Consider the following 14063-nt stretch of genomic DNA (forward strand, 5'->3'; position numbering starts at 1 on the left):
CCATGCCATTAAAACCGTTCCATAATCTTAGTTCCATTGTCACTATGAAACTATAAGCCATACAACTATGAGATTAAATAATCTAAGACAAGAGTATGTAAATCAACATAGTCATTCAAACATTCAAAATCTTCATTACAATTTGTAACATGCTCTAGACCATGGAACTAGCCAAATATACATTTCATTCCCCAAAATAAATCAAAAACTAGACATGCTTACAAGGTAGAGCTTCATCACCTCCCTAGATGGAGGTTTAGTTACCCATTGATGCACTAGAGGAAGGAGGAAGCAAAGCCTTGACCTCCATTTTCGAGCTCCCCTCTTCTAGCTCCAAGAATACACCTTTTTTGCTCTCTTCTCTCTCCTCTATCTTCCCAAAATGCAGCTTAATGTATTGTGTGGCTTCCCTCTCTTATCTTCTAGAGATAAGGCTCAAAAAATCCCCACCAACCAACATCTCCAACCAACCATTAAAGAGGGAAATTAGAATTGAGGAACCCAAGATGCAAGTGGCTGAAAATTGGCCATTTACGGATGCAATTCTGCCCTAATTTCGAGCACTCGAAATAAGGGCTCGAGCACTCGAAATTAGAGCAAAATGCTCCATTCTTGCCTTGCTCCGCCCAGACCTACTTCGGTTAAACAGCCATAACTTTGCGCTCCGAACTCCAAATGACGAACCGTTTAAAGATTTGGAGAGCTGATTCAGAGCTTTAAAAACTCCATGTTTTGATGAAGACCCAAATCTCAAGTCTGGTTGGTCGAAAATGGGGAGAAAGGCAGTACTTCAGTGCTGCCAGGCAGTTCTATGCACCTCTGGTAACAAGGCCATAACTCTCTGCTCCGAGCTCCGAATGATGAACCGTTTGAAGATTTAGAAAGCTAATTCAGAGCTCTAAATCTTTCATGTTATGATAGAAGTCCAGTTCTCGAGCTTTCTGGGTCAAAATGGCGAGCAAAGTCCTGACTCCACTGCTGATCTCGTGAAGCAATCTACCCTAATTTCGAGCACTCGAAATAAGGCCTCGAGCACTCGAAAATTGGCCAGAATGCCCTATGCTTGGTTTGCTCCGCCCGGACCTACTTTGGTAAAATGGCCATAACTTGGCGCTCTGAACTCCAAATGATAAACCGTTTGAAGATTTGGAAAGCTAATTCAGAGCTCTAAAAACTTCATGTTTTGGTAGAGATCCAATTCTCAAGGATGGTTGGTCGAAAATGAAGATCAAGGCAGAATTTCATTGCTGCCAGGCAGTTCTGCGCACCTCTGGTAACAAGGCCATAACTCTCTGCTCCGAGTTCCGAATGATGAACCGCTTGAAGATTTGGAAAGCTAATTCAGATCTCTAAATATGCCATTTTATAATGGAAGTCCAGTTCTCAAGTTTACAAGGTCAAAATGGCGAACAAAGTTCGGGCTTTACTGCTGCCAGAATTTCAGAATTGGCACCTTTGATGTTCAAAACTCCACAAAGCATCCTTCTTGCTTCTTTTTGGCCAATGGACCTGAAAATGTGCAAAAACATACAATTGGAGATAATCTATATAAAATACACAAATAAAGAACTTAACTAATGCAATTTAGGGCGCTTGAATATACAAGATTCGGCGCTTATCACACCCCTAAACTTACATTTTGCTAGTCCCTTAGCAAAACCAAAATGCAAAACTCAATGGAATGACAAACATGGGACTGCTACTACAAAAATATCTACCATGGTAAAATAAAATAGATACATAGGTCAAATACAACTTGAAACAGACAAAAACTGGAGATGGGGTCATTGGGAAAACTACCTTGCATATATGAAGCATTGATACAAAAATTGGCTAAATACATTTCCACATACATGCATCAACATCAAAGTCTATATAATTAACTCAATTATCATCTCTTGAATGGAAATCAACTCTAGCTTCAGTGAAAGTGAATTGGATTCTCAACATGCGGCTTTTACTTTCTTTTCCAATTCCCAAGCACAAGTTTTCAAATCATTGAATTCCCCTTTAAATGAGGTCCCTAAGGCATGATTTTATTTACAAGACAACTTTTGTTGCTTGTTGATAATTTATTGCAACTCATAAGCGAAACATAGAATGGTTGTGCAATGCTAAAGTCCCTTAAGCTTTCTAACCAACCTATGTAGCAAGCGTTAGGCCAACAACTCCTAAACCAGATGGCTTTAGGGTGTTAAGTGTAGAAACACTCCATAGGGCTTAATAACTCAAGTTGGAAAGGCTACGAACTCCAACGAACCATGTTTATTACAATTTTTTTGAATGACCGTGCAATGTTTAAGTCCTTTAAGCTTTCTAACCAACCCTTGTAGCAAGCGTTAGGCCAACAACTCCCAAACCAGACGGCTTTAGGGTGCTAAGTGTAGAGACACTCCTAGGGCTTAATAGCTCGAGTTAGAAAGGCTACGAACGTCAACTGGTCATCATTTTTTTTTCTTTCTTTCTCAGTTTTTTTTTTTTTTTTTTTTTTACATTAGGTCCAACTTAAATCATGCCAAAGATATTCATCTATCAGGTTCATCAAATCAAATTAACTAGGCCAAGGTCAAGGTCGATCAAGTTGCATGCCTCACAGTTAAGTTTCCAATGTGCATCTGTGCATTGTGAAGCTTAAAAGAGTGTCAAATCCAGCGAGAAATTAATTGAGACATTTATACAAACTAATTTGAATCTACATGATCATTTCAACTCAAATTTTTCTTTATTTTCAAAAATGTCAATTGCTTCTATACACAAGGTATTAAACATATGCTTCATCTCCGACTAGTGTCAAGTTATACTATCATTGCTTAGCAAAAATTATGAAACCAAAAATGCATAAATGCACCCCCAAACTTGAATGTCACATTGTCCTCAATGTGAGAAGACAAGTAAATCAAAATAAGAGCAAAAAGGGGGGAAAGGAACAATAATACCAAGTGGAGTGACGACGACGTAAATGTTCAGCCATGTGAGTGCGCAACGGCGTCCCCCAAACTTGGATATGAAGACCTATCAAAACACAACTAATGTACACAGGTAAAAGCATAGGTCTCATAAGAAAAACCAAAACAGAAATTAAAACACTAACCTAAATTTTAGTGCAAGATAAAAAATCCAAACAAAAGACAAATGCTGACATTAGCCATAAGCGTAAAATGCAAAACAAAATAATGCCAAAAAATTTATTTATTTATTTAGTATTATTATTATTATTAGTACTATTAATTTCTGTAGGAAGACAAATGGTGGAAGATGCCGAGAGATGTATGCATGCAGGAGGGATGCCCGAGCATGGTGGTGTTGGGTTGTGGGTTTGGTTGGTTGATGTTGGGGTTGAGAGGAAGGATGATGGAAGAGAGAGAAGTTGGTTTGCATGGTTGGCTGCGAGAGGTTGGTTTGTGGTTGATGGGGTGGTGTTGAAATGCATGCATGGTTTATGGAGATGAGGTTGTGGGGTTGGTGTTTTGGGTTGCAGAGAGATATGCCGAGAGTGGTTGGTTTGGGGAATGGAGGTTAATGCAGGGAAGGAAGTTGGTTTGGTGTTGAGAAGATGGGCTGCAGAGATGCCGAGAGGGTGGGGAAGGTTTGTGGGTTATGGGAGTTGGTTGTTTGGGGGTGGTGTGTTTAAAAGAGAGTGAGAGGCTAACTTCGAGTGCTCGAAAATGAGCCTGCGAGCACTCGAAATGAAGGCAGTGTCTCGGGTGTTTGGTGCAAGCAATTTTGAGCAATCGAAATGGTATTGCGAGTGCTCGAGATTTTGGCAGAGAGTGAGGGTTGGTTGGTGCATGGAGTTCGAGCACTCAAACCAGAATTTAGAGTGCTCTAAAAAGGCAGTAGACTCATGGAAGTTTGGTTCACAATTGGAGCAATCCAAATGGAAGCTAGAGTGCTCTAAATGAAGGCAGTGAGCTTGGGATTGATGGTTCACATTTAGAGCACTCCAAATGGGAGCTAGAGTGCTCTAAATAAAGGCAGTAGGCTCATGGAAGTTTGGTTCACAATTGGAGCAATCCAAATGGAAGCTAGAGCGCTCGAAATACAAGTAGTAGCCTCGGAATGATGGTGAGGAAGTTTGGAGCAATCCAAATGAGAGTTAGATTGCTCCAAATTTTGACAGTAGCATTCGAATTGATGGTGAAGACATTTTTTTGCAACTGTTGCACCTGATGCCAAGCAATACATAGATGGATTTTTAGACCTTGCATGCATTATTCCAAACCAATGCATGGATGGAAATCAAGAACTTGGCAACTTCATGCAATGCATGGAAAATTTGGAAAATGCTTCAAACTGGGCAAATTTTTTACAGCATGGAAAATTTTTAAAAATTTCAAATTCAGTCCATTCCAATGCATGGGTGGAATTTGGTCTCTTCAAATGCATGGATGAATGTAGGAAAATTTTTTAAACCTTACAAATTCATTCCATTCCAAAGCATGGATGAAAAATTTTGAAAACTTTTCAACTTCATTCTAATGCATGGACAATTTTTAAACTTTTGAACTTCAATCCATTCTAATGCAAGGAGGGAAAATTGTCAAACTCTACACTTCATTGCAATGCATGGAAAATTTTGGGGAACCATGATCCAACAATGCGTTGAAAATGAGAGGTTGTGCACATGAGTTGCATGCCAAAGATCCTATGAAATTGCTCGAAAGCGATGGAAATTTCCGGGAATGAAAATTAGAGCTGAGAAGGTCTAAGAGGCCAGCCTAAAATTGTGAAACACAACTGAAGACCATTTCAGAAAAATCAAATATTTGGCTTATCGAAACCATTTCCCAGAAAATTTCAAGGCACGAGCAATTTAAGAAGGTAGAGAAGCTTAGAACATCGAAAGAATTTATTCCCTTGCTTTGCTAAATTTAATGTCGATAGCTAGACGAAGTTAGAGCAGGTACTAATCCTCAAAAATTTCGATAGCTAGACACACCGAGATCAGGTTAGTCCTCCTTACCCTATACCATGTCTCTCAAGAGATTCAAGCTTCCCCAAATAGGATAATTCTTTTAAAAGCGAAGGAGGAAGAGCTTGAAGACAAAAGTGGAAAAGAGGTAGCGGAAAGACCTCAACCCACTCTTCATCCTCAATGAAGAACTTTGGATTATGGGGCTTATTTGGATTATAGGAAGATGGAGTAGGTGAGAGTGCACCTAGCAAAGGCTTTTGAAGGGTCATATTGAGCACGGGAATGCTCGACAACTTATCCTTCAAAATTTCAACATCCTTCTCACACTTATCCGGCGGTTCGAGCTCAACAACTTGAGACAACTCAAGTGAGGGAATGGGATGAGATGCAAGCTCCCAAGAAAGAGATACATTTGATGTTGACCAAGGAAGAGAATGAATAGGTGGATGAATATTAAGCAAAAAATTCACCTCCGAAATGGAATTGTCAACATTAAAATCCTCACAATTGAAATGAGCCAAACAAGCTTTTAGAGGATCCTTCATTGAAGGAGGTGCATCAAGCAAAGGATTATTTAGGGGTTGTTCTGGAGTTTTAAAGGATGCAATCTCATCATCTTTTTCCTCATTTTTAGCCACAAATTCTTCCATTTTATGAGTGGCAACAATTTGATCTTCAACCACCATTTCATCATTTTCACATGTAATAACCACTTGATCATTCTCATGATGAAAGTTACTAGGAGTAATCTCATCATTCATAGAATTTTCTTTTGGATTGGCCATAAATTCAAATGAAAATGTTTCCTCCTCTTCATGATTTTTAGCATTAATCCTTTGTTGAATTTGAGATATTTGGTCATCTATCATTGCACTAACTTGGAACTGGTGATATGGTACCACTTGATTGATAGACTCTACTGTGGATTGCATGCTAGCAAGGGAGGCCAATAGTTGATTGTTGGAGTCCATCATTTGCGTGTGCATAGACTCCATCATTTGTTTGTTAGCAACAATTAGCTCATCCAATGAAGACGGTGGAAAAGGAGAAGAGGGCGAGAAAGAATGATCATTGGGTTGAAAAGGTTGCATATGAGATTGTGGGGTTGAATTTCCTATGTCATGCCACAAGAAGTTTTGTTGGTCTCCCCAACCCGAGTTATAACCATTGAAGTATGGATCACTACCCGGTTCAGAGAAATTTGCATTTGGTTGCTCTAAATAAAAATCCGAGAATTGTCTCGTTGGAAGACAATCTCTTGTATGATGTGTATTACTAGAGCAAAAAGCACAAAACGCATATGGTGTGTAGAATTGAGTTGGGACATAATTATTCTCCATCTAGGAGTTAAATATCAACAACACACAACATAATCAACACAACAATTCTTTATCATCAACTCCACATACAATGATATTCCCTTTCTCCTCAATTATCAAGACAAAAATTAAAATGGCCACGACAAGGACCGATGCTTGGAATTGAAAATACACAATTGAAATAGCCTCGACAAGGGCTTGCAATTTATCTACTTCTAAGCTTAACACATGCACGATATTCACAATTCGAAACTAGAAGTCACGAGACTTACCTGGGGTCCTCTAGACTTACAATTTTCTACCAATCCCACGGCGAGCTTCGAGTCCCTAGAATCTTACAACACGAAGATGATCAAAACACACAAGGAATATTCACAAGACACAATATGCACAATCAAACTAAATTTAACCCTAAACTTTGGTTGCTAAACCGTTTGCAAGTCCCCGGCAACGGCGCCAAAAATTGATCGGTTGATCAACTAACATCAACCTTCGCAATAGCACGAATCATTGTAAAATAGGGCTATTGGTCGGGTAAGTCGAACCACTGGGACTGCGCTAATCTATGGCAACCTAAGTGTCTAGAGTCATTTTAGAGTGATAAGGGGTGTTCATAGAGGGTTTGTTTTGTTTGTCACTAAACTACAAATTCAGAATGCATAAAACAATAAATTGAAGGAGATTAAAAGAGAAGATTTAGAGAAGGAAGTCTAGGGAAGTGAATCCACTCCAAACCTCTACACAAGCTAATTATATGATTGATTTGGGGAATTAATGTAGAAATGACCTTGATATATAATAATACATGACTACTATAATATCTTCAAGAAATTCAATTAATTAAAGAGTAAGAACAACCTATCAAAGCTTCACATGGTTGAGTTACCTAAACTAAGATGCAACCCTAGACATGCTTACTAAGCTAGAGATTGTCAAACAATTAATCAATTGGTGGAAGCACATGATATCAAGTCACAAGATTAACTCATCAAAAGAAATTCTTAAGCTATGGATTAACAAACTACTCAAAACCATGCCATTAAAACCGTTCCATAATCTTAGTTCCATTGTCACTATGAAACTATAAGCCATACAACTATGAGATTAAATAATCTAAGACAAGAGTATGTAAATCAACATAGTCATTCAAACATTCAAAATCTTCATTACAATTTGTAACATGCTCTAGACCATGGAACTAGCCAAATATACATTTCATTCCCCAAAATAAATCAAAAACTAGACATGCTTACAAGGTAGAGCTTCATCACCTCCCTAGATGGAGGTTTAGTTACCCATTGATGCACTAGAGGAAGGAGGAAGCAAAGCCTTGACCTCCATTTTCGAGCTCCCCTCTTCTAGCTCCAAGAACACACCTTTTTTGCTCTCTTCTCTCTCCTCTATCTTCCCAAAATGCAGCTTAATGTATTGTGTGGCTTCCCTCTCTTATCTTCTAGAGATAAGGCTCAAAAAATCCCCACCAACCAACATCTCCAACCAACCATTAAAGAGGGAAATTAGAATTGAGGAACCCAAGATGCAAGTGGCTGAAAATGGGCCATTTATGGATGCAATTCTGCCCTAATTTCGAGCACTCGAAATAAGGGCTCGAGCACTCGAAATTGGAGCAAAATGCTCCATTCTTGCCTTGCTCCGCCCAGACCTACTTCGGTTAAATAGCCATAACTTTGCGCTCCGAACTCCAAATGATGAACCGTTTAAAGATTTGGAGAGCTGATTTAGAGCTTTAAAAACTTAATGTTTTGATGAAGACCCAAATCTCAATTCTGGTTGGTCGAAAATGGGGAGAAAGGCAGTACTTCAGTGCTGCCAGGCAGTTCTATGCACCTCTGGTAACAAGGCCATAACTCTCTGCTCCGAGCTCCGAATGATGAACCGTTTAAAGATTTAGAAAGCTAATTCAGAGCTCTAAATCTTTCATGTTATGATGGAAGTCCAGTTCTCGAGCTTTCTGGGTCAAAATGGTGAGCAAAGTCCTGACTCCACTGCTGATCTCGTGAAGCAATCTACCCTAATTTCGAGCACTCGAAATAAGGCCTCGAGCACTCGAAAATTGGCCAGAATGCCCTATGCTTGGTTTGCTCCGCCCGGACCTACTTTGGTAAAACGGCCATAACTTGGTGCTCTGAACTCCAAATGATAAACCATTTGAAGATTTGGAAAGATAATTCAGAGCTCTAAAAACTTCATGTTTTGGTAGAGATCCAATTCTCAAGGATGGTTGGTCGAAAATGAAGATCAAGGCAGAATTTCATTGCTGCCAGGCAGTTCTGCGCACCTCTGGTAACAAGGCCATAACTCTCTGCTCCGAGCTCCGAATGATGAACCGCTTGAAGATTTGGAAAGATAATTCAGAGCTCTAAATATTCCATTTTATAATGGAAGTCCAGTTCTCAAGTTTGCAAGGTCAAAATGGCGAACAAAGTTCGGGCTTTACTGCTGCCAGAATTTCAGAATTGGCACCTTTGATGTTCAAAACTCCACAAAGCATCCTTCTTGCTTCTTTTTGGCCAATGGACCTGAAAATGTGCAAAAACATACAATTGGAGATAATCTATATAAAATACACAAATAAAGAACTTAACTAATGCAATTTAGGGCGCTTGAATATACAAGATTCGGCGCTTATCAAAGGTTCCTTGAGACATTCAGGATAAGGCACTTTTAGCTCATAAGTTGTCTCAGGGTTAGAAGCAGATGAAGAAGTGACTCCACCTTCAACTCGTTTTATGGATTGTGGAATAGAACTCGAGGAAACATCATTGGGATTTGGATTATGAATGATAAGAACAATGGGAACCCTAAGCCTCTCTTTTTCTTCCTATCCTTTTTTAACTTGGTTATCAACCACTTTACCACTCTTCAATGTAGTGATAGCCTGAACTTGCTCATGATGAATACCTGAGGAATTGGTTTCATCAATCATGTAAGTGTGCCCTTTCGGGTTGGCTATTGGCTGACTAAGTAGCTTTTCATCCTCTCTTCGAGATAGAGTACTCGTTATTTGCCCAACTTGTGCCTTTACCTTTGCTATGGCTTGAGAATGAGAATTAAGAAATTGGGTATTAGCTTTAAGATCAACAAGAGTATTGAGTACTTGATCCTTAAAAGCATAATTTCTAAGAGGGGGTGGAAGATTAGGAGCTTGAGTAGGTTAATTCCTAAACTGAGGTGGACGGTAAATACCAGATTGGTTGAAAGAAATATATTATGGCATAGGATTGGATGAATTTTGATACTGCCCCTGAGATTGAGGAATAGTGGTTCCTTAATTTTGATTAGGCCATGATAGATTAGGATGATCTCTCTAACCAGGATTATATGTAGAAGAATATGGATTATAAGCTGGTCTAGATAATGCAGCATTCACTTGCTCATATAGGATCTCAGATGGTTGTCCCAGCATAGGGCAAGTGTCAGCAAAATAGGAAGGATTAACACAGATGGAATAAACTTCCTTTGGCAAGGCAATTTGTGGATTAGCAACAGGAACAAAGCCAGATGATAAGATTTGATCAAATCTACGGTTCAAGGCTTCTATTTGAGTGGCTAACTCACTAGATTTATCTACGCCATAAATTTTTTCAACCTTATGTATTCCAGGTGAAGGCCTAGACGTAAAGAAAGAAGCATGTTGCATTGAATTTTCACTTAGAGCCTCAAATAGTTCCCAAGTGTCAGCCGGACTTTACGTAGAAAGGCTCCGTTACTGGATGCATCAACTATGTTTCTATAAGAATCTGTAAGACTATCATAGAAAATCTGTATTAAGTGCCATTGAGCAATATCATGGTGTAGACACTTTCTTAGAAGATCATTATATCTTTCCCATGCATCATGGAGCTGTTCTTCCGCGATTTGGGAAAATGCCATGATTTCTCTTCTTATTTATGTGGTTTTACCCACAGTGTAATACTTTTTCAAGAACTCCTATTGCAACATATCCCACGTAGATATGGAATTTGCTGGAAGAGACTGCAACCAAGTTCTTGCTTTGTCCTTAAGAAAAAAATTGGAAAAGACGCATTCTGAATGAATCATTGGTAAGAGTGTTCAACTTGGTAGTCGAACATAATTCCAAAAACACATCCAAGTGCTTATAAGGATCCTCTATTGCAAACCCGTGAAAGGTAGGAAGTATTTGGATCATAGTAGGCTTAATCTCAAAATGAGTTACATCAGTATTCGAAAAAATAAAGCACGAAGGGGAAGTATATGTGGTTGAAATAAAATGATTCCTCAATTGTGGTTATGGATGAGAAACAGGTGGAACCCATTCTCCATTACCATTACCATTGCCATTACCCAGTGCATCACGCTGGTCAGCCATATTATCAGAGGAACTACCTATTGAATTCAAATGTCTTTTAAGTTTTCTTAATTGACTAAGAGTTCTCTCTATTTCAGGATCTTGCACTGAAGGTTTTGACCAATTATAGCGAGTTAACATGCATTAATTTCACTAATCCTAATAGTAACAAAAATAAAATTTTCCAAGTAAAAGAAAATAGACTAAACTCACAAAAGGTTTAATAAACCGAAACTTTTTATCCCTTAAGCGTCTTTGTCCTCACTGCTAATTTGTACCTGAAAAGAAAAAGAATTAAGGTGAGATATCAGAAAGTCCGAAGACTGGTAAACCAAAAATAAACTAATTAAAAACTAAACTAATAACAAATCTCCCCCGCAACGGCACCAAAAGTTGTTGTGTCTTTTTGCATACTACTTAGAAATTTACCACTCGTAACAGCATGAATCCTTGCAGAATAGCACTATATAGAAAGGTGTCGAACCCACAGAAAGATGAGTTATAAAATTTTGCTTTTAACTAATTCTTATCGGTTCACAAGTAACTGGTTGAATTGATTGATTTGATTGTCATGATTATAAACTGAAATTAATCTAAAATTAAACTGAAATTAAACTAAAGTGATCAGATAGAGGGGTCTTAGGGCTTTGACTTCACCACAACCTTGTAACTATGGTTAATTATTTCAACTCTGGGGATTTAATCATATTGTATTTCAAATGAATTGAACTCAATAACATTCGTTCAATTCGGGTTTTAAAGAAAGATGTTTTATAAAGTTCAGTTAACTACAACCTATCTGCGGTTAGCATGGACTATCCACCTACCTACTCTAACTATTTTAACTACTTTGCAAACAATCCATCTTTCCTAAACATAGACTATGAAACATTCTTTTATAAAAAACGTTAGAATACCATTACATGACCTCCATTCTTATGTCCGGCAAGGCTTCGCCAAATACCGTCCAATAAGAATGGGTTAAGAATAGAAGACGAACAGTTATATCTAAGACAAGGTAATAACAATTCAAAAACTATTTAAAATATTAAATCCAATTGAGTTATCTCAATTGCTCGTAGTCATGTAATAAAAAACATAATATATATTAAAACATCCCAGAGTTAAAACAATCAAACCATAGTACTAGATCGGGTTACATCAATGCCCTAAGAGAGGAATTAGCTACTCATGACGAAGTCGGATATCATCTATACTGTAGTTGTCTCCATCGTCACGGATGGCACTTTTTTTCTCAGGATCTTCACCTTATAAGGTTATGAAAACCTTAAAAGCCACCACATTATTAGCCTTCTGAATAACACCGTCAAAAGGACTTGGAATTTCGGACCTCCTCTATCTAGGCTTACGCCTTCTTTTATAGAAGAAAATAAGGATCTGATGGGCTTTTAGGTCTTCTGGCCCATCTGGGGTGAAATACGCCTCAAAAAGGAATAATCCCATAACTTGAAATCTAATATGCCGTGGAAAGCTCAAGCTTTAAGAAGTCAGGCTCGAGCTTTGGGAACAAGGCTTGAGCTTCTCTGCATTCATGCTCGAGCTTCAAGGAATGGTATTTGATCTTCACTTTGACACTTAGCCAATTTTCATCAACTATTTTCCAAAACGTCTTTTCATTCAATACTTCGAATATTTTTGGGATTGACATCTTTTAACATTGCTTGATCCAAGCTTTATGGGCTCGAGCACTAGGTACCAGGCTTGAGCTTTAGGTACTCAAGGCTCGAGCCTTGAGTAATGGTGCTCGATCCTTAAGGTGTGGCACGAGGCCTGGGAGCTTGGTTCTTCAATCAAAATCAACTCTTCAAATTCCGACGCCTTGTGCTCGAGCTTGAGGGCCATGCTCAAGCACCCTTAAGTAAAGCTCGAGCACCCTCTGTTAGGGCTCCAGCTCTAAGTTACAAGGCTCGAGCTTCAATGCCTTGTTGACTTTTCTTCTTTTCTTCTTGCAAGGCTCGAGCCTCAAGACTTGGGCTCAGCTCTGATTCTTGAATTCTTCCAAGCTTTACCATTTAAGCTCTCGGCTTGCTCTGGATGACCGGCAACAACGACCCTGTAAGCTTCGATATCATCACAAAGTCTCGGTTTTAACCATTTCTCTGGGAAAGTACCTGTAAACACACATTAAACATAAATCAGTCTAACTATGGATAAAAGTATCACTTTATGCCTTAACATACGTATATTTAGGGGCTTGAATATGCAAATATTCAGCGCTCATCAATGGTACCATCCCCAACAGTGACTACGATAAACTGGTAGATTATTTACCAAAGATCAAAAAGGCTCTGATACCATGTTAAATATAAAAGAGAGAGACAATATATTGTATTGATGTGTATGAGATGTTACATAAAGGTCCTAAATATAGGAAAATGTTTGGGGATAAGTGAGTGATGAACAAGTACCCTATATATACTAATATAGTAGGTGTACTCATATATGGTAATTTTTAATAGGTAAGAAACGTAGATAATAGGTAAATGGGTAAACTTGTAATCTAACACTCTTTGTGTATTTCTCTCTATAACAGGTAAAGGAAGAGAGTTTTAGAGCGAGAAAATGATTAGAGAGATAAAAGAAGATACCCAAAATGGAAAAAATAAAAATAAATATAGCCAACTAGTGGACTGGCCACAAATGTGGAGAGCTTAAAGAGAGTATCATACCCTATCCAGTTACTCTCTCACTGGATTGGTCCAACAAAGGGTAAAAAGTTGATTTGGCAGTTGAGTCATATTTACCAAGCTTTCAATTTATATATACAACTTCCGTATATAACTTATATATATATATATATATATATTGCATTTTTATAATGAATTTAACTTTTACTTTATGAGTCTTAAAGAGAAAGAACGAAACATTTTCTCTAAAAAGTTAGTTTTTCATCCAAATAAAATGAAAACTTTCTCTCGTCAGAATTAAGTATAAAAGAAGCAAAACCAGACCAAACGTAAAGCAAATCCACAAGGTAATGGATTGTAATTAATGATCTCTCTCCTCAAACAAACAAAATCAAAACTATTCTAGAAGAAGAATAGACAATTTACCAGATAGAGGGAAAAACAGAACAATGAAGACAATTTTTTTTCGTGAACCAAAGGTGAACGATTTCTTCCCGATACAGAAGAGAAGAAGTAAAAAAAAAAATGTATTTTAATTTAAATTAAAAGGTAAATTTAAATTGTGTAATAATGTATTATTATACGTATAAAGTATAACGTATAGAATGGTATTCGTAAAATAAAGTATAGATGAATAAATTTCTTAACTTGCTAGCATGTCGCTGACTTGGTGATGACAAAGCTATGTTGGAGAGGTGGCATTAATCACCACCGTTAGATGCTTACTGGACGTTGTTATATTGCATTTGGATGGAAAACTGACTTTTTGGAGAAAATGTTTCGTTCTTTCTCTTTGAGACTCCTAAAGTAAAAGTTAGATTCATTAAATAATGCAATATATATATATATAT

This window comes from Cornus florida, unplaced genomic scaffold, assembly GCF_030987335.1.
Source record: "Cornus florida cultivar Cherokee Brave unplaced genomic scaffold, ASM3098733v1 CherokeeBrave_3.0.0_Hap2_Chr07, whole genome shotgun sequence".
In the NCBI taxonomy this organism is placed as follows: domain Eukaryota; kingdom Viridiplantae; phylum Streptophyta; class Magnoliopsida; order Cornales; family Cornaceae; genus Cornus; species Cornus florida.